Source organism: Anas acuta, chromosome 4, assembly GCF_963932015.1.
Source record: "Anas acuta chromosome 4, bAnaAcu1.1, whole genome shotgun sequence".
NCBI lineage: Eukaryota > Metazoa > Chordata > Aves > Anseriformes > Anatidae > Anas > Anas acuta.
The window spans coordinates 61,971,919-61,990,956 of NC_088982.1; the positions used below are offsets into that span (position 1 = coordinate 61,971,919).

Here is a 19,038-nt window from a genome sequence, read left to right on the forward strand (position 1 = left end):
GAATGAGCAGCAACAGTAGCTCCCCGGGGCGGGCTGTAGAGGTGGGAGGGTTCAGAGGGAGCTGCTCCTTTCCCCGCAAAAGTATGTCCAAAGTGAAGACCCGGTTTTGATTTTGTCAGTCTGGATTTCCCCTGTTCTTACTAAGCTTGAGACCGAGGGATAAGGTGGGGGTTTTCTGCCCTGCTTGCGAGGAGGCCCTAGAGACGTGAGAGCAGGGCTTCGGTGTATCTGCCCTCTGCTGTGAGACCCGGAGGGGGGGCTGAGAGAAAACAGAAAACAGAACCAAGATTTGTTTTTAACTACCTCATAGTGCTGGTGGGTAAATGAATTCGTTTTCTGGGGGGCTCTCCTCATCTTCCTGCTTGGATTTTTCTGTTGCAGCCAAGCCACTGGTCAGGGAGTGCAGGGGGCGGCTGCCCAGCAGCACCGGAGCCCATGGCTCCGGTCTCCTGGCTTGCAAACCCCCTCCCCTTTGATTCCTTTTTCTCTGAAATTGCAGGGCTGGTGATACTGATCTGCTTTTGAAAAAGGCCAATAAATATATGTGGCAAGAAGTCACAAGAAACGCTGGAGGCTGTGAGAGCAGGCCGATATGGTTTCAGCTTGCCTTGGAAAAATCTTATGAGTTTGTTGAATTCTGCCTTGTCTGAACACTCGCCAGCCGCACGATAGCCACCGTGCTTAATAATCTCAGAGGGTGAAGAGTACCTCAAGGTGAAAAATAAACGAACTGCTTCCTAGGTTTGTAAAGTATTGTAGCATTCAGAACTGAGTTAGATGATTTAAAAAAAAAAAAAAAAAAGCTAACACAGTGAGGAGTGGAAACAAAAAATCGGAGCTCGATACATCCAAGGGTGGAGGGCAAGTGAGCAGCACATTGTTAATCACAGCCGAATTTTGCCAAAGCCCGAGGCCCAGAAAGGCAGTTGAAAAGTAGCAGTATATTAAAAACAAAAGTCTTAAGGCCAGGAGGAAATAATGGGACTCTAAAGTGAGGCACAGCTGAAATGAGAAACTTCTTCTGTTATCTAAAGAGTTATTAAAAGCAAGGGCAGAAATTAAACTGAATTCCAGAGAGCAGTTATATGGGTGTGTATATAAGTGGATGCCCCAGTGTGTTATCTTGACACAGAAAACGTTCACGCCAGGTTAAAAAGATGTTTGTGGTTTGTTGTTGTTTTTAATCCAAGAGAAAATCCCCATCTGAACAAAGTGACTTCGATATAAACACCGATGGCTATTTCAGGAAAGCTTTTAATTGCAAAATTAAAATGTTTATGATGTTTTGAGGCTCTGCCCCTTCCAGAAAGCAATTCCTCAGCTGTGTGGACACAGGAGACCAGTAGCATACTTGGGCTGGATTCTTGGTTTCCTGCTCAGAAAATGCTTTCTTTACAAGCCATCCCTTCCTCTGTCTTCTCCTCTCTCTTTTCCATGTTCTCAAGTTAGACTTCAAAAAAGGCTTCTTTATTCTGAGTTCACCTGACTTGGGAGGGATGACATGGGGGGAAATTCAGATTTTTTTTTTCCATTTCCAGGTGAAAACCTGCAGGGATAAGCAAGGCAGAGCAAGGACTTGTGCCAGAATTTCCACCACCCTTACACTGATTAATTAGGAGGCTGCTGCCAGCTCAGGGAGCTCCACCTCGCATCTTGTAATGAAAGCTCTCAAATAGACTCTCTCCTCTTACTTATTTTTTTTCCTGCCACAAAAGCAAATTTCCCAACTGCGGTGTTTTTTCCCTAAGTAAAGCTGCAGGTTTTTCACCAGCTGGAGCACCGCACGTGCCAGCCTCACTCACAAGACAAGCTGGAAAACACTCAACAAACCTCAAGCGGCGCTAACGTGTGCAGGGCAGGTCTGTGCGCACGGGAAGGGGGGCTGCTTTAACACACCTAGGCTGAGCTGTGTGCTTCCAGTAGCTTGCTTTCAATGTTTCCTGGCGAGTTCCCAATTTGATTGCTAGATTTGAACGGGAATAGCTCGTGGTATGATTTGGAGGGTGAAGCCAAGGGATTTCCAGCCCTAAGAGGTGATTTCCTGGCTTGGGTTCAGGCACACGGTGCTGTGGTTCGTGACTCCGTGGCAATCCCCCTAGGATGCAACGTAGGCTTACCTGTATTGCAGGCAGTTTCCTTACTGGATCTGTTCCTCTCACCCTCGTGCCTTTTTCCTCCTGTTTGTGATGGAAATGGCATGGCTCAGTCAGGCTCCTCGTGCAGCTTCTCACCTGGGAATTTCTGCCACATGATGACCAGGGAGAATTTTACTGGGACCATTAGAGGCTTCCTATGGACTCCCCTATTTTATTATCCTGATGGCAACGTTTGAGACACACCCGAGTGGGTAAAGAGGGATGTTTTGCCAGAACTTATTAAACATCGTTAAGTTATACAGCAAAGCCCTTTGTCCCCTCTACAGTTACGCTTCTGAAATTTGCCTGGCTCACAAGCAAGCGTTTCTGTTTAAGGGGGTGTAAATAAGCCATTATGTTTTCCTCCCTTTGCATCTCTGATCAGCTTTCCTCTTAAAATCCTCATCAGTTGGTGGGTGGCCTAACTAGTTACATCGTTTTATGTTTAATTCAGTACTTTTTTGTTTGGTTGTTTTGTTCTGGTTTTTGTTTTTCTACAAAAATAGCACGGGTGATTCTATTTAGGAGCAGTACAGAGAGCCCAGCCAGCAGTGGGATGGTTCCTGCTCACACAGGGCAGACATTTTTTAGCAAAAGCAAGTGGTTGAACACTTAATTCTCAGTGAAAACCATCAACATTTTAATCTTCCTCAATTTCTTCCTTCCTTTAAGCTTTCATTTTCTGCAGACCGTTTTCTTTTGAGGAAACATTTTTCATCATCTCTTTTCTTGGTTTTGGGTGCTTGAGCCTGTCTCTGGAGCCAGGTATGGGTAGGGAGGAGAAATCGGGGTGCAACTTTTAAGTGCCTTTAAGAATCTACCTCTGTGACCTCTTTTATAAGTTTTTGGATGTTATCAAATGAAGCCATTAGCTTCTTTAACAGATTAAAATGAAAAATCTTTGGAGTTAGAAAATTGTCTTGGCAAGCTACCTTCATGAAAATGGAGCTTTTTATTTTATTTTTTTCCCTTTTTACAAACAGGAAAGCGACACATTGAAACTTTAACTTGATCAGATCAATATCTGAGAACTCAGGGTGAAATATTATCCCTCTTAAAGTCAATGGCAAAGTCCCCACTGATTTCAGCAGAGTTATGATAAATCCTTGTGGAGAATGACACATTGCATTAAAGTACTCTCAACTTTCTTTCTTTCTTTTTTTTTTTTAAAGTAATATATCGCATGAGCCACATATGCTGTGCTTCCTGCCTTCTCACAAAATAACACTTTTCTTGAGAAAACCAGACCTGGCAATCCTTTATGTGTTGCGTAGCTGCAGGTTTTGGAGGTATTGCACGGGGAGCCATAGGCCTAGGCAGATGCTGCAAAAGAAGTGTATTTTGGGGTAACTGAAGGGGTGCCTGGGGCCACATGGTTATATGAACCCCTCAGTCTTGCAAGTATTTCTATAATTTTAGTGCAACCACTAAATGTTATGAGATGCAGGAACAATTTCTTCACTGCCATCCCATAAATATGTTGGCGTCTGGAGTCTGTGTTCAAATAATACTAAGAAAAGAGCTGGTTATTCACCTGGTGTTCCCATTAATGATATTAAACTAATTTTTGAGCTGATGGCATGCTGCTCACTGGTTGGAGCGAATGAATTGTCTGCATCAGCCTTAGAAAGTCCAAAGCTTTGGGTTAGGAGCACAGATGAAGGCAGGGTTGTGCTAGTGGGGACAACCTTCTCCAGGAACATTTTTCTTTCCGATGAGCTCCAGTGCAGCCAAATATATATGGCTGCCTGCCTGCTGCGTGGGGCAATACTGTACCTGAGGGACGGAGGGGAGGGTTTTGTTGGGGAACATGTTCCCAGACTGCCATTTTGGGCCCCTTTAGGTCTTCAGAAGTGCTCAGTGTTGAGCAGCTGCCACGCCGAGCACCAGGAGCCACAAGGACACGGTACCAAGCCCGTAGGGTAATCTTGTTGTTTCATACATTAGCCTCAAATGGGGACAGAGCTCATTTAGGAACCTCTTGCTGGCTCTGGTGTGGAGCTGGTTTCGAAATCTGTGCCTTTAACTGGAAAACTTTCCGACTTACACGTTGATCTGATTATTGCAAGCCTGTAAATAGCTTTTACGGTGCAGCTCGGTCACATTACTGATTCCAGGTTTCCATCTCACTTCTATCTTAGTTTATTTTATTACAGGGAATGATACAGCCCAGAGGGTTTTTCTTCATATCAAAGTGGCCAATACTTTTCTCGTAAAATGTAGTCTATATCTGATGGAAATGGGTTCAGCCTACAAAGGAAATATTCTGAAGGCAGTATCAGCATTACGAATCTTTCACTGGCCTAGAATTGGGTAGGACCCAATCCTGCAAACATCCTCGTGCGTGGTTTACCTCAGGTTACAAAAATCCTCTCAATGTCAACGAAGCTGCTTTAATGTAGCGTGCCTGAGAGTTTTCAGGATGGGATTTAAGGCTTTAATTCAGCATAACGCTTGAGCGTATGCTTAAAATTAGGAACGGGCTCATGCTCAAAGGCAAGCACGTGCTTTTCATTGCCAAACCAGGACGATTTTCATCCCTGTCCTGTGTCAGGGGCCCTGTCCCTTGTTCAGGCCACGTGCCTGGGCCCTTCTGCCTGCCCGGAGCCTGCCTGAATTTAACGATGCTGCTGGCAAGTGGGTCTTTCAGCTCAAATCGCAAAAATCCGAGTCACAGCTCGTAATTTGCAATTAACAGCTGATGACAGTTACGACGGCAGAGCAAATAACGAGTGCATTAACTTATTAATAGTTCATTTCATGAGTTTCAGGTCACTTTGGGCAGCAGTGCTGTGGGCTGGCTGTGGCGAGCCGTGTTTCTGGCCAGTACCTGATCTGTCTGCTGCTTTAAAATGGATCGTGGCTTTCTGTCCCCTTCTTCCTCACCCTGGTAGGAGATTTGGGAGTCTTATGCTGTGCTGCTCGGGACAATTTTGTGAAAGCTCAAGGGATGGAAGAGTTGAGTTGACAGGCTGGCACGCCAGTCAGATATCCTCCACTCTCAGGCCTGTGCACTCTTAGCTCTCATTGTCTTTACTTAAAAATAAGAAGCTGGGGGTGAGAGTTTTGTAAAATGAAGCAATTTTGCCTTCTAAAGAAGGCAGTAATGAGGGGAGGTAAAGCAATCACCGAGGGTCTGGGAGGGTTTAATCTGCAAAACGTTCTACTTCGTTTTGATATTTTTACCTGTTTGTAAGATGGTTAAATAATATCCCAAACCAATTTCTGGCAGGACTTTTTAAGTTTTTAAGAAGTCAATTGCCTTGACCTACCATTCCCGTTGTTCATTGCCTGTAGTTCCTGCAGGAATCTCACCTGGCCCATTTTTGAAGTTGTCGCCAGGATGCCAAGAAGTGAGTACATTGCTGACTTGTTTCATGTCCTGATCACTTGTTCTGGTAACTTCTGTTCCTGGTTTGGAGCAACCCCCTCGCTGGGCAGGAAATGTCTTTGGGGTGTAAATCCCGTTGCCTGGGGTTTGCAGCAGTAGGAGAGCAGACATGGGCAGAGCTTCCTCGAGGGAAGGCTGGGGATGGTTTCTCTCCATCTCTGCCTGTTTGCAGAACCTCAGACCTGGCAGGAAGGTGATGCCATCAGTAATATTTGCCTTGCCCTGTCACCCTTTTTGACTGCGATGTGCCCCAGGCTGCTATCATCAGATGGTGCTCAGCGTGCCCTCAGCCTTCATCCTCACTCGTTAAGCTTGGATTAAAGCACCGTAACCTCCTCAGTCATTCTGGTCCCAGATCTTTGTCCCATCTGATGGGCAGCAAAAAGCACATGGGGAGGGGATGGCTGCCCCTGCCCTCCTTGCTGAGCGTGCTGGCAAGGCACCCAGGCTGGGGCTGCTTTTTGGCACGTCCCTGCTGAGCCCTGCTGTTTGCTGAGCTCAGCCCCAGCCTGCGGGAGGATGAGCCAGCACATCGGGGTGCTCAGACTGCAAGCAGGGGGAGAAGCAGGCAGTGTGAGCTGGGTGCCAGCTTGCTGACTTACCTGGAAGGGCTAACATCAAGGCTGATGCAAATCCTGAGTGTGATTGCTGACCTAAGATGTCATGCTTGCTTAGTGAAAAAGCAGAAGAGAATATAGCACTAGCAACAACTGCGATACAGTCATTGAGTACTTCAGCTTGAGAGATTTTTCCAGTGGTAATTAACATATTTAACTTATTTCTAAAGATTTACAAACATGAAATGCCACTAAGCATTCCATGCCATGAATGTCAAAGAAGCTGATATAACTTTGGAAGCATATATTTCATCCATCATAACACTCTTGTCACTTAAATGGCACTCAATCCACTTAAAATTACAGCGATTATGGAAGGAACATCAAGTTTCATCAGCAGTGATTACGCTGTGATTATCACACGCGCACTTCTCAGGGCTTCTTTTGCTCTTATGCAACTGCCAGTTTGCAAATATATGGTGGGGAATAGCATTTGGGGCTCAGGAGATAAACCTGGCGTTTCCACCCCATCAGAGTCGGTCTTTTCAGCATTTAATTTGTACTTTGGGCAGGGAAAGTTAACTCTTAAGAGTGATTTGGAGCGGGAAGGAAATTAAAATGCCAGCAAAGACCTCATCCCCATATGCAGAGGACCACGGTGGTTAAATGAAGAGGAGATGGGCTTTGGTCAGCCACTCTGGGGGCTTTTCCTGACTTTTCCTTGTTGATCCACTGAGACTGGCTAGCGGTAGTGAACCACCTTCTGTAGGCAAAGGGCTGGAGATCTACCTAGGTCTTCTCCTGGTGGAAAAGAAAGAGGGGAAATCGGTTTGTTTCCTTGATAAAACCCTTGCTTGTATGCCTTGCTGAACTGAAAATGTAAGGCTGTGTATTTCCCTCGAAAGGTAGTAACAGAGAGCTGAAAATGGAAAGCCTCATCCTGAGTAAAGTTGCCATTGAGGGAAAAAATCCTACCAGTGCTGTAGACCTTTAGATGGCAAGAGGGAGTGTAGGAATTGGGGGAAAAAATTAAAAAGGTCCAAACTGGTCTAAATATGTTTCCCATGAAATTGCTAATAATATGGAAGCATGCAAGAAAATGCACATATTTTTATTTTATTAGTGTGACTTCATTAGCTACATTTCCAAGAGGACTCTGTTCCCTGCAATCCCTCCTGAGAAGAGCAGCTGACCTCTTTGGAAAGCGTGAACTTCAAACAGTGAGTACATTGGGCAAGTGTTACCTTGCCTTCATGTCTGCTCTCAGCCCCGTTGGGTTTGCTTGCTGAGCCCTCCCCATTTTTCCCCGTTTTTTTGGAAAGCCACTTCTCACTCAACTCTTTCCAGCCATGCGATTTGCATCGTGGTTGCCTTAAGGGTCGTACTGGAGGCAGGGTGGGTGAGGGACTTATTTTGCCACTCCATCCAGCTTTTTGGGGGACAGGAGTCCATGTTACCTGTCCAATAAGAGAAGTTACAACATAGCAATCTGTGTTCGATAAGTACCGACTGCTTGGTTTGATCCTTGGTTATCCTTACTTTGATTTTTCTCTTTCTTTTTTGCTATCCAATATCTCCAGCTGCTTGCAAACAACCTATGCTCCCAGAATGGACTAAGAAAAGTTTTTTGAAATTTAAATGTATGTGCATGTACGATAAACTTAAGAAAAGCAGGCTAAATTTTCTAGGAAAAGCTACTTTGGGGGAAAATATTTACTTCCTCGGTGGAAAGAAGAAAAACTCCGCGCTGAGTGCCAGATTTTCCAATACACACTTTAATGACTGCAGATTTATGCACTGAGGCAGGTAGTAAATCCCTCTTAGTATTGATCCAGCTTTAACTGGTGGATGACTGAGCGGTTCTAACCTGGCAAAACAGCATGCCCAGAAATGTCATGTCGCAAAATCCCAGGCAGCGCCTTGGAGAAAAAACAGATTTCTTCAGGTCGTCCCCAGGAACTAGCACTGAAAGGTGTCTCTGCCCTGCATATGGCCGTATTGTCCAGGTATGAACTTTGAGGATGCATGCGGGGGTGTAGTTTCTAATTAAGCCAGGACGTGGGGAATCTGTTGTAACTTCACAGCCACATCTTCTGTTGCACTCTTAGGTGCATCTCTTACTTAAATGTGTGTGTGTGTGTGTGCAGAAGGGGAAGGAGAAGTAGAGGAGCTGGTGTTTTCCTTCTCCCCAGACATCCCGTTCTTGTTACCTTCTGTGTCCTTTCATTTTGGAGATGTTCACCCTCCTAAATTTAGTGACATTTTAGACATCTGTATGTGACTTTGTTTTGCTGCTTTTTACCTTTTTCCAGCCTTTTCAATACTTAGGCAGTGTTGGAAAATGGATAGTGCAATAAGTGGGATCCGTTTAATTATGTGCCTTCATAATGCTTAACAGTGGAAATTTCAGAGCATTACAAGTTACTGGTAATTAATTTTCCTCTTCTGACTTCTATCAAGATCAGCTTGAAACCCATTGTGAGAGAGGGAGGGGACTTGGTCTGTGCTTCCCCTTCTGCTCTTGGCCTCCTGTGATTTGGTCCAGACACGAATGTGTAGCAGGAAAACAACCCCTATTTTCTGTTCTTCAGTTTTCAAAGACAGCAAGTCCCCAGAATCTGTTTGCAAGCATTTTTGAGTTAATCAATCGAAAAACTGAACATCCTGTCAAAAGTGACATTTTCTTGGATGGAAATCGATTTATTTATTTTCTTTGAAACTTCACATTTCACGAGGATGACTTGAGTCAGAACATTTTTACCAGCTCCTCTGAAGACTTGGTCATGAGGAAACCATCAAAATGTATGGGAGGAAATTTCATAAATAACAAGAAATGAAGCAACGCCTATGCAACGAAGCAGGAAATGAGTGCTGGCATCTGAAGCTTTGGTGCTTTACACATCCAAGGAGGGTTATTACTTTGTTTTATTACTGCAGGTTGAAAACAACCCAAACCTTTCCCAAGAGGTGAAGTTCAAACCACTACATTTGATTTTTTTTTTTTTTTTAGCTGTCTCACTTTTTACTGGTTTATTTTAAACTCAGTGTATGCATACAGCATTGGAGGATTTCCTCTGTAATGGCAGGAAGCAGTTTTTGTTGTAAAAGCCTGTCTGAACTACTGGATATCTGGTGGTTGGAACTTCAAAGCTTTTCCCCCAAGCAGTTGGGCATTTTTTGGTAAATGAGGAAACTCCTACCATATTCTGCATCTTTGTCTGTTGGACTGTGTGGCTTTTTCAATTTGCACACCCCAAGGTACCACCTTCTGCAGCCCGAAAGTCTTGTTGGCAGTGCTGTCTGATGGTCAGAGGATGCTGGCAACAAAGGACACCTTTCGTTAAGCTGTGTAATGTATTTGGAAAAAAAAATAGTAGTATGGTTTTGGTTGCAAAAGCTCTTCTCGTAGTTAGATTTCGAAGCTAAGGACATTTGCTGACAGTTCAGTTGGAAGTGTACCCATTAGAGCATCTTTGAAAGAAAATAATATGCTATAAGCTGGTGCCTGTAGCATAGTGGGAGTGTTGGCAAAGGGAGAGCTGGTGATAAGAGTCTTAGCTCGTGAAGGAAAACGAGAGCCAGGTCCTTTATAGCCTGTGAAACACAGTAAGGTTAGTGAGGGGCTGAGATTATATTGTTCCATGAGACTAATATCTTTATTGAGTTTTATGTTTTCTGGTTCCCAGTACAGCTATCAGTCTTGTTCTCACGTTCGCTGTTGGGCAGGGTTTTGCAGGGCTCCTGGAGTAGCTCAGGACCGAGAGATCAGTAAGGGAACAACGGTTTTGTCAGGTTTTCCCCCTTTAGCAGCGTGTTCCTCATCTTCGAGTGGTCGTTTGAGCAATTGCTGGAGCAAGTCTTAAATACAGGAGAAAAGCTCTCTCAGTCTTCAGAAGTGTGAGTTTAAAACAATCAATAATTTCTGTGTTTAAAAATGTTTGGAGAAAGTCACAATTTCACCGTGAGAATTCAGAAGCAGTGCTTCTGGTTCCACAGCTTAAGAAGAATGATACACTGCACTGGGGAAGAGAAGTGCCATCCTTGCTTTCCCCATCTGCATCCATTCTGTCCCCATTTAGTCCTACTGCAAGGGTCGGAAGACATCAGCACCTTTCCTGTTAGAAACCATCATGCTTTCAGGTTAAATTTATTTATGAAGGAGATAGATCCAGCCATGCTTACGTGAACGCTGGTTTAAAGAGCCACCTCTGGCTTTTTCTGCAAGGTAAGTATGTGGAGAAGCTGTGGACCCTCTCAGCTGTTGTTTTGCTACACAAGCACAGCAAGTTCCTTCAGTTTCTTCTCCTAAACTGGGCTGGCCACTAGCCTTCAAGTAGCCCTAGTCCATACCTTTTCCCCCCTGCCCTGGTTTTGTGCAGTGCCCACCCAATAGCAGTCCCATCTCTCCTTCATTGTCAGCTGCACGGATTTGGCTTTTTCACAGCACCTTCAGACTGCTGCATGGTAATTTCACAATCAGCCTATCCTCCACAGCCTTCTTCAGCCATCTTTTCAAGCAGCAAGTGATTTTTTGTCAGCAGTTCCAAATTACCACCATGGACACCGCTCAGCTCCGTCCCGAGGCATACCCCATTAATTCTGGCTGCAAAATGTTCCAACTTTGCTGTGGGATGGCAGTTCTTATCATCAGCAAATTGGATCGGTACACTCCAAAAGTCACGCAGAGGCCCTTAATTTAAATAATACAGAAAATTATTCCCCAAACTGTTTTTTACCTTCCAGACTGGTTCATTCCTCCCCAGTGCAATCTGTTGCTGTCCCTCCTTTGAGCTGATTTCTTAGCTGCTTTCAATTCCTCTGCTAATCCCCATTCTCTCCATTTTGAGTATTTCCCTTGTGGCATTATAACCAACACTTTATTGAAGTTTGAATAGACTCCATTCTTGCATGTCCTTTATCTAAGAAATGAGTTATCTTTCTAGAGAAAGCTACCAACTAATTCTTGTATGATCTCTCTTTGGTAAGCTCATGCTATGCTTTTTCTTCTTTTTGTGTTTGTCAGCCTTTTATTGTTCTTTCCTTCAAAAGTTGTTCCTCTGCTGTCAAATTAACATTTTGTAATTGCCTCCAATTCACCCTTCTTCCTCACTTTCATGCTCTGTAGATTGATATTTTTCACTCTTATGACACTACTGTGAGTTGCTAGATTTAATAAAAATCTTCTCTGTTAGCACAGTGATCTCATGAGATTTGTATAAAAAAATAAAAAGGCTCCCAAGGTGGAAAGTGAGCTTCTGGTGACAAAGGAATTAGAGCCAAAAGAGATCAAGAAAGTGGATTTCCACTCCCAGAGCTCAGAAACAAATCTCTGCCCTTTCCATCTTCCACTGGATGATGTGCTCCTTGCTCTTTGCACTTGGAAGTCTGCACGTGAGGCTCAGTTAATTCAAGTTCTTTACCTTTTGGGGTCTGGAAGGACTCAAGTTCCTTGGGAATAGATACAAGGTGCTTGCTTTGGGAGGGACAAAACGGGATTTCCCCTGGGAAAAAGACCAAGATGTCTTTGTGCCATGGTGGGCACAGCTCCCCGTGGGAAGGTTTGGGGAAGGCAGGCTTCTGAGTTGGCAGGTACTTGTTGTTCTTGAGGAGTACACTGTGCTGGACAACAATGCTTTTACAAGCAATACCAGGGCTTTTTCTTCACAGTTATTGATGCTTTTGGGAGGGGCTGTGGGACACCATGCTGTTTTTGTTTGTTTGTTTGTTTGTTTGTTTTTAACCATTGTTTATAATTATGTTCCACCATTGTCTAAAGCAGGCAGTATGCCACCGTGCTCAGTGCTGTACCAGCATGCTGATGATTCCTGCCCTGAGGGATTTCTGGTCTAAGGTGAGATGGGGTTTCTGGCTATTGCATGGCAATGGGGAGCAGAGAGTACCTTGTGCAACCCTGCATGGGGCATGAGTGAAAACTGAGCCAGTAACCATGACTCCCAGTTCAGTACCTTCATTTAGCTGTAGCAGAGCTCGTACTTTAATTCTGTATCCTTTTATCCTTTTTCTCTTTCACGTTCATGATTTTAAATCTCCATAAATTAACTTATGTCAGTAAAAATTAATGTGACTTAATTTTCTTCCCTGCTTTCGCAAATTGAGTTTGGCCCTTGTGAGCATCTTTAAATGATCACATACCGCCTCTCTGACTTCTTCTGGGAGAAACCAATGTCCAGTGATGCAGAGTCACGTCCAGAAATGATAATGGGCTCCTAATGTGGGGAAGAGTTTTGAAAATCCATCCTGCAGAAAATGAGTGCTTGGGAAGCAGCAAGATTCAAGTGTGCCTTGGTTAATGGCTTACTTATTCCAGTGTGTGTGTGAGACGAAAGTCTCAGAATGTGAATTGGAGATAACAATGGTCAAGGCTGCCAAATCAGGTAATATTTCATGGGGATTCTAGTGCCTGATTTGCAGTGATTTTTAGGAAATCCCCGTATCAGTAGGTCACGCAAGTACAGAAAAATTGCATTTGGGTTGATTATATTTACTGCAAATAGGAAACAAAATTTAGGCAAGATGTTGTGTGTCTGAGAGCCTGAGAGCACAAAGGGTGTGGATGAAAGAGAACTGTGAAAAGCAATGCACAAGTGCCAGGCTTAATGACAGACAGAGGTACTCATCAAATCCGTGTGTTGTTCTGTTTCTTTTTTCCTGCAGGATTACCAGAATGCGATCTGGATTTCTTGGCTGGAGCTTGCGGAACAAGTGGGTATCGCTAAGCTTCCAAATCCGTGTTTGGACACCTTAATACATGGCATCCTGCACCACCCTAAAGGCTTTGACAGCGCTCGTAGGCATCACTGCCCACTCATTAAAGCCCATAAATCAGACTGCTGCAGATTGGAAAGCACAGAGGTGCTGAATTCTCCAGGCCATTTCTTTGTTTTCAGTTTTCTTTTTTGGACAATGCCTAACACTCTGTCAGCTCTGTGATGATCGCTGCGAAACCACATTGCATCTTCTCCATCAGTTGATGAGCAATGCCCCTAAGACAACCCAGGAAACAGCATTAATTTGGCAACAAATAATTTCAGGATGTTTTTGTATTTTCTTCACCTTTTTTTTCAAAAACAAAAACATGTCTTTGCCTTGGCAAATGTGAATTGTATACTAATATATTTGAAGCAATGTTTTTGGATTGGAAGAGAAAAAGTGTAATATCAAACTTCATTTTTTTTTTTTTAAATTTAACTGTCTTTAAGTGTTGAGTATCTGACTATTGTTAATCATGTTTAGATAAGAGCTGTTTGGGAAACTTTTCTGAAAGGTGGTATTTTTTCACTGCGAAGTAGTGATTTGTCAAAACAGCTTTTTTTTTTTTTATGAAATGTATTGGTTTGATACAATGTTCACTGTAAAGATTCCTCCAGGATGGATGGATGTCAGATGAAATGAAAACCTGTGACCTCCATTACACCCCAGAGCAGTCAACAGCCCTGTGTTTGGAGCACGTGGAGTTCAGGCTGCCTGACCGTGTGTGCTAAAAAAAGTCTTTCCTTGGTTTAGTCTGCCTCTCACTTCCTCCTGTCTACACTGCCACTTTTTGGTTTTCTTTGTTTTGTCCCTTCCCCTAACCTTGTCCCCCAAATCCCATAGCTCAAGGTGGGCCTGGGCTCTTTGAAAAATCCCTTTTCCAAATCCTCCTGTGTCCTCTTCTCTTTTAAATGGAAGCATGGCTCCAAGACAGACCATCTCTCCTGGTGGAGAAAGAAGGCAGCTGGCATCTGGTCATTCTTACTGGAAGGTGCTAGTGGCAAAAGTCAGTAGTGCTCTTCGTAAATCTCCTTTGGTGAGGTGCTCCAGGACTGCCAGGGGTTGAAACCAGTCAAGAGAAAGCTGAAAGGCAGCATGATATTGGGGTGTATGTACTTCATATACATGTCACTGGAAGAGAAGCTACCAGATACTAAAAGTTTGTTGTTTTTTTTTTTTAATTGGCAGGAACGATGTAACACCAGTCAGGAGCTGCAAGCTGAAGCTAGAGGAGTTCAACGTGGAGCCAAGGTACGCTTTTTACATTTTTTATTTTTTTAACAGGGGTACATTAATCATCAGAACAGTTTCCCAGAAGATGCAGTGGATCTTTATGGACTTCAAATTGTTAAATACAGGCAACCAGTTACTTTAAAAATAGTTGGTCGAGGTCTGTACAAGTTTTTAGGCAAAATGGGAGAACTGCTGGTGGGCTCCTCTGCCTGTGAAGGGAATGTAATGAAGAGTTTTTTAGTGACGCAGTAGCCCTAAACTGTAAGTCCCTCAAACTATTGTTAGGTTTAAGTACTACTAATGAAACTTTATGGATGCCTTTTTTACTTGATTGAGTGTACATTTATTTTGTGTGCTGTGCTAAAGAGTCTAAGCTGGCCTTTCTCTCCATACCCATAAACCTGCAAAATGCATTTGCACAAGTAAAGGTGTTTTGCCTGGTCAGTTTGCCTTAATTTGTTTGGTTTTTATTTGTTTGTTTGCTTGCTTTTGTTTTGCTTGGATCCAAGGTAAGTGCCAGATGTTACAGCTGTGATTGGAACATTTAGTTCTTGTACTTAGAAGTGTGTGCTGTAACACAGCCAGGCTCTGCTGTTGTCTGTATCTCCTGCCTTACACAGATGCAGTGCTCTTTCTCGTGTTGTGCCATGCGATGCAAACCACACCTGTGCTGTGGTAACCCCTTGCCTTGACTATGGGAAGGGAACAGTCATGTTCTCTCCCCCAAGTCAAGGGAAACAGGTGCCTTTGTCTTTGCAAAACAACGCCATTGAATTTTGACTGCCACACTGGGGCCCAGGTGGAAGATGCCATGAGCTGGATGTGAGCAGCTGGGAGTGCAGGAGGGTCAGGCTCCCTTGCTGGTTGCAGAGCTGTAACTTGGCACCGTGGTGCCACCAGTTCAGTCTCTTGCACCCTCCTTGCTGCATGGGAGATGCCCCTTTGGGGAAAGCAGAAATCAGATCGCAAGCTCCCTGAAAGGCTGTCTTTTTATTACCTTTACTGCCCTGGAGAACAACCTCTGACAAAACACCTTTCCCATTAGTCTCTTGTCCCCGTGAAGCTGCCTGCTCCCGTCATCCACCTCCCTCAGACACGGGGACTATTTCTGGCCAACCCCTCGCAGGCGGCATATCCATCCTGAATGCTTAGCTCTTCTCTCCAGGGAAGGCTTTGCTCCATTCCTGATGAGTTAGCATTCGTGTTCCCATGCAGCACCCAGTCTCCCCTTGCTTCCCCAGCTACCCACAGCACACGAACCGTCGTGCTAAGTCTCAATTCAGCCAGATGGCAGGTGGGCTTTAAAGATGAAGCTAAGCATAATTACTGGAGAGATCTGCATAAAGGGGAGGAGGGCTTGCAAGGAGTTACATTTATCTTCCTTAAATAGGAGCTTGTGTTAACAGCAGTAGAAAAGGATTTACAGATCTATTTTGTTTGGGTCCTCTTTGTATCTAGCAGGGAGCCATCCGTGCCATAAACGAGGAGAAAAGATAACTTTAAAAGACTGAGCTAAAAATTGCATCTGTGAGCTGCTGAAGGGAAAGCAAATTTGTGTGTCATGTAGTTTTGTTGTTTTCCTGTCAAAAATGTAAGGTGAAGTTAGCATAACGATGCAGTCAGATTTGTGGCGGACTTAGAAGTTCCCCCCATCTGCCTCCAGGCTTGAAAAGGAGTTTTATTTCTACCTCTGTTTAATGAGCAAACCAGCACCAGGGAGATGCAAAGAGACGCCGCAGAGCTTTGCCCATAACTTACGTCGTGGCACCAAGGAACCTGATGTGAGCCCTGCCTTTCCCCCGGGCGTGGACTTTGTGCCTCGTTCATTTGTGGCGTGCCTCCTCCTCACTCAGGGCAACGCAGTCACCCAGGACAATGAGCTCCTTGGCCCGTTCATGCCTCATGGATTGTAAATCTCAGAAGAAGGAGAGGCAGCTTGAGTCAGCCTCAGCGGCATCACAAAAGCTGGTGGTGAATGTCCTGCTGTCATGGGACAAGAGCACCCCTGCTTCTTGGCACTCATCCATCCTAAAAGAAAAGCGGGGCAAGAGCAGGCTCAGCATGAGCCCAGACCTAGCAGTAGCGGTAGCAACCTTTGATGGTTGGACTGGATGACCTTGTAGGTCCTTTCCAACCTTGTGTTTCTATGATTTTCTGTCATTCAGTAGGTGTAGCAGGTGATCAGACGTGGCATTGTGCAGTTTGCACAGGGGTTTGGAGACCCTCAGGGTCATAGGAAATCCCAGTTACAGGGCTCCTTTCCAGGAGTGGAAAGCAGCAAATGAGAGCAGTCAAAGGAGAGGAGATCATGTATCTAAACCAAGAGGATCAGTGATGGCCACAGAGCAGTCTATGCAGCAAATTCTCATAAAGCCAAAATTCTGAGTTTCTTGAAAGGTCACATCTTTGGAAGAAATAGCTTTACGTAATTACTATGAGATAATTAAGGCTGCCAAGCGTATGAATTCCCTTCTGCAGGAAGAAAATACTAGGTTTTGCTTGTTTGTATCCAAAATTAATTGGTGATGTCTGGGTTTTTAAATGGAGTTACTCGAAACTAACGTAAAGCACTCTGCTGTGAGGGCTGCAACTGAATTCAGCGAGAGCAATCTGATAATCTGTGCCTTTGCATGTTAAACCCAACCATTGAGATGAGACAAATTGGGGATTAGGTGTGTAGTATCAGTAAACTGACTTGAGTAGTTTGTCCTGTCTGCATGATGTATAGCTTGTTGTTTATTTTAATCACACGATTTATAAGAATTTATCGTATGGTGGTGCAGCATGACTCGATACCATGGTCCAGATTAAGTGTTCGGCTGAGCTGTGTTAAGTATGTAAGATAGGGTAGGAACAAGATTTTTCCCTGGTACGTTTTTATTAATAACTTCTGATAGAAGGATAAGTTCAGACAACGCAGTTAAGAATAAAGAGGGAAAGAAGAGCAATAACAGTATCGTTTACACCAGCTATTGCAGGGTGCCTTGTGCTAGGGAAGCCAGGATGGAGAGGAACTGGTTGAAGAGAGGTCCGGTGGGACACTGGAGGGAACTTTTATCCATTGTGCTGAGTAAATGGTTCTTTAGTTTCACTTGTATAGGTGTCAGAAACCTTTATTAGTTAAATGCAAAGTGAAAATACATTTTCTCATTTTTCTGTAGCTTGAACTGGTTATTTTGGTATTGCTTTTGATGCTTCTGGCAGTGTGCTTCTTTGAATGGAGTCGGTGCTTCTACTTACATTTTATTCTGGTCTAAAAATACCACAGGTTCTGAAGACAAGCCAGCTCTTTGCATCACAAGGAACCCAGTCTGCAAACTTCTCATTTATTCAATTTACGTGCTTCGTGGTTCTGCCACGTACCCGCAAGGGTCTCAGTCTCCACTAGTCTGTGCTCAGCCAAGCTTTACTTCAGCCTGCCTGCTTAGTATCTGCTTTCTTGAATTTTGTCCAGAATTTCTTTCAGAAGCTATCAAGTGATGGGATGAGAGATTGTATGGAGGCCATTGAATAACCAGAAATATTGACTGGGGCAGGAAATCCCTTTGGCTGCAGGTAGATAGAGGCACAGAGGCCACTTGGGGAAAGGTTCTTCTATGCTTGTTTTATGACTCTTTGCTTACAGCCACCATCAGAGACCAGGTGCAGGGTCAGAAGGCCCCTTAGTTAATGTTACATTCCTAATAATTAAGCATGTACCTCACAAGAGTCTTTGTAGGGCTGTCCTTTAGGCTTATCTGCCTTCCCCCAGCTGTAGCCATCCATTGCAGGACAGTGACATTTACTCGACCCGATGAGGTTGCTGGATGGTGAGGAGGAGACAGGTACCCTGAGCGTGGTGTGCATCATCCCCACAGACCTTGGGGTGGGATGGAGTGGGACAGGATTTGATCCTGAAGGGACAGCCACCGTCAGCTTTGGGCACTGGTGACTGGGAGTGCCGGTTTAATGAGCATCTCCTGGACTCTGCTCAAGACGTTTGGGTCTGAAATTGTATTTTCTGCATAGAAAAATAGGGATATTTGAATATTCAGATGGCGCAATTTGCTGTATAAGACAGTTGGCAAGTGTATGTGCTAAACACCATTTCAATTTGATTTTAATATTAAAATGTCTGTTAAGTCACTGCTTTTGTACAAAAAAGAGAACAATTTTTGCTAACTGCAGTGTTCCTAGATGTCTGTGTTCAGAGAGGGAGAAACAGTTATTTTGTCCAGAAAATCATGATTTAGAGAATGCATTTGTCACTTCTGTGCTGCTACAGGTTGCTAGACTATTGCATTCTTTCCAATTATCTTTCAAAGCCCTCGGGTCTTTGAAAACAAATAAGATTTCAGAATTTGCTGTCTCCATCAGAAATGTTTGGCCATTTACAGTTTTAACTACCAAATAGGCACCTTAATCTTAGATGGCATTGAAGCTGCAGTTGTTGTTTTGGAGTCAGTAGCACCATTAAAATCATCTTTCTGATCTGCAGTGTGCCTATCTAGATTACAGTTCATGATATTTCATTCTTCTAGTATTTGTACTTTGAACATATGTTTTGCACAACGCTCCCCAAGCTTCTGCACGGGCTTCTGTTGTGTGAAACCCCAGATCTTCCCAATGAGTTGTTTTCTTTCTTGTGAAAGGCGCTTCGTTTTCTGTCTTTTCTTTTCTTGCTATGTGAAAACTCCCATGTTGTAAGGAGGTTTTAAATTAGAACCAGCCACTCCTAATTTTATCAGGAAATAAGAGAGAAATCAAATCAGAATGGCTGTTGAGAACAGGTCCAGGACAGAAATGGCCTTGGCACATCTGTGTTAGTACCATCACTCTGATGCTCTATGCTGGCTCCAAAATTGTTTGCACTTTTTCATGGTTATTCACGGTAATTTTTTTTATATTTCCTTATAATACCATGATTCTTTTTTTTTTCTTTCTTTCTTCTTTTTTTCTTCTTCTCTAAATC

The 19,038-nt window shown here is 43.9% G+C and overlaps 1 long non-coding RNA gene across 3 annotated transcripts in view; it reads left to right on the plus strand.

The window, feature by feature from the left end:
* LOC137856334 (uncharacterized) overlaps window positions 1-14,390 on the plus strand; it is a 40,126-nt gene extending 25,736 nt beyond the window's left edge. For 2 of the 3 annotated variants that reach the window (XR_011096359.1, XR_011096362.1), the window contains 5 exons: window positions 5,433-5,488; window positions 7,207-7,303; window positions 7,664-11,934; window positions 12,759-12,806; window positions 14,043-14,390. This is a non-coding gene — a long non-coding RNA (uncharacterized lncRNA). The remainder of the gene's footprint in view (window positions 1-5,432; window positions 5,489-7,206; window positions 7,304-7,663; window positions 11,935-12,758; window positions 12,807-14,042) is intronic. The other variant, XR_011096361.1, reaches the window with a different exon arrangement.
* Window positions 14,391-19,038: the final 4,648 nt, after the last annotated feature.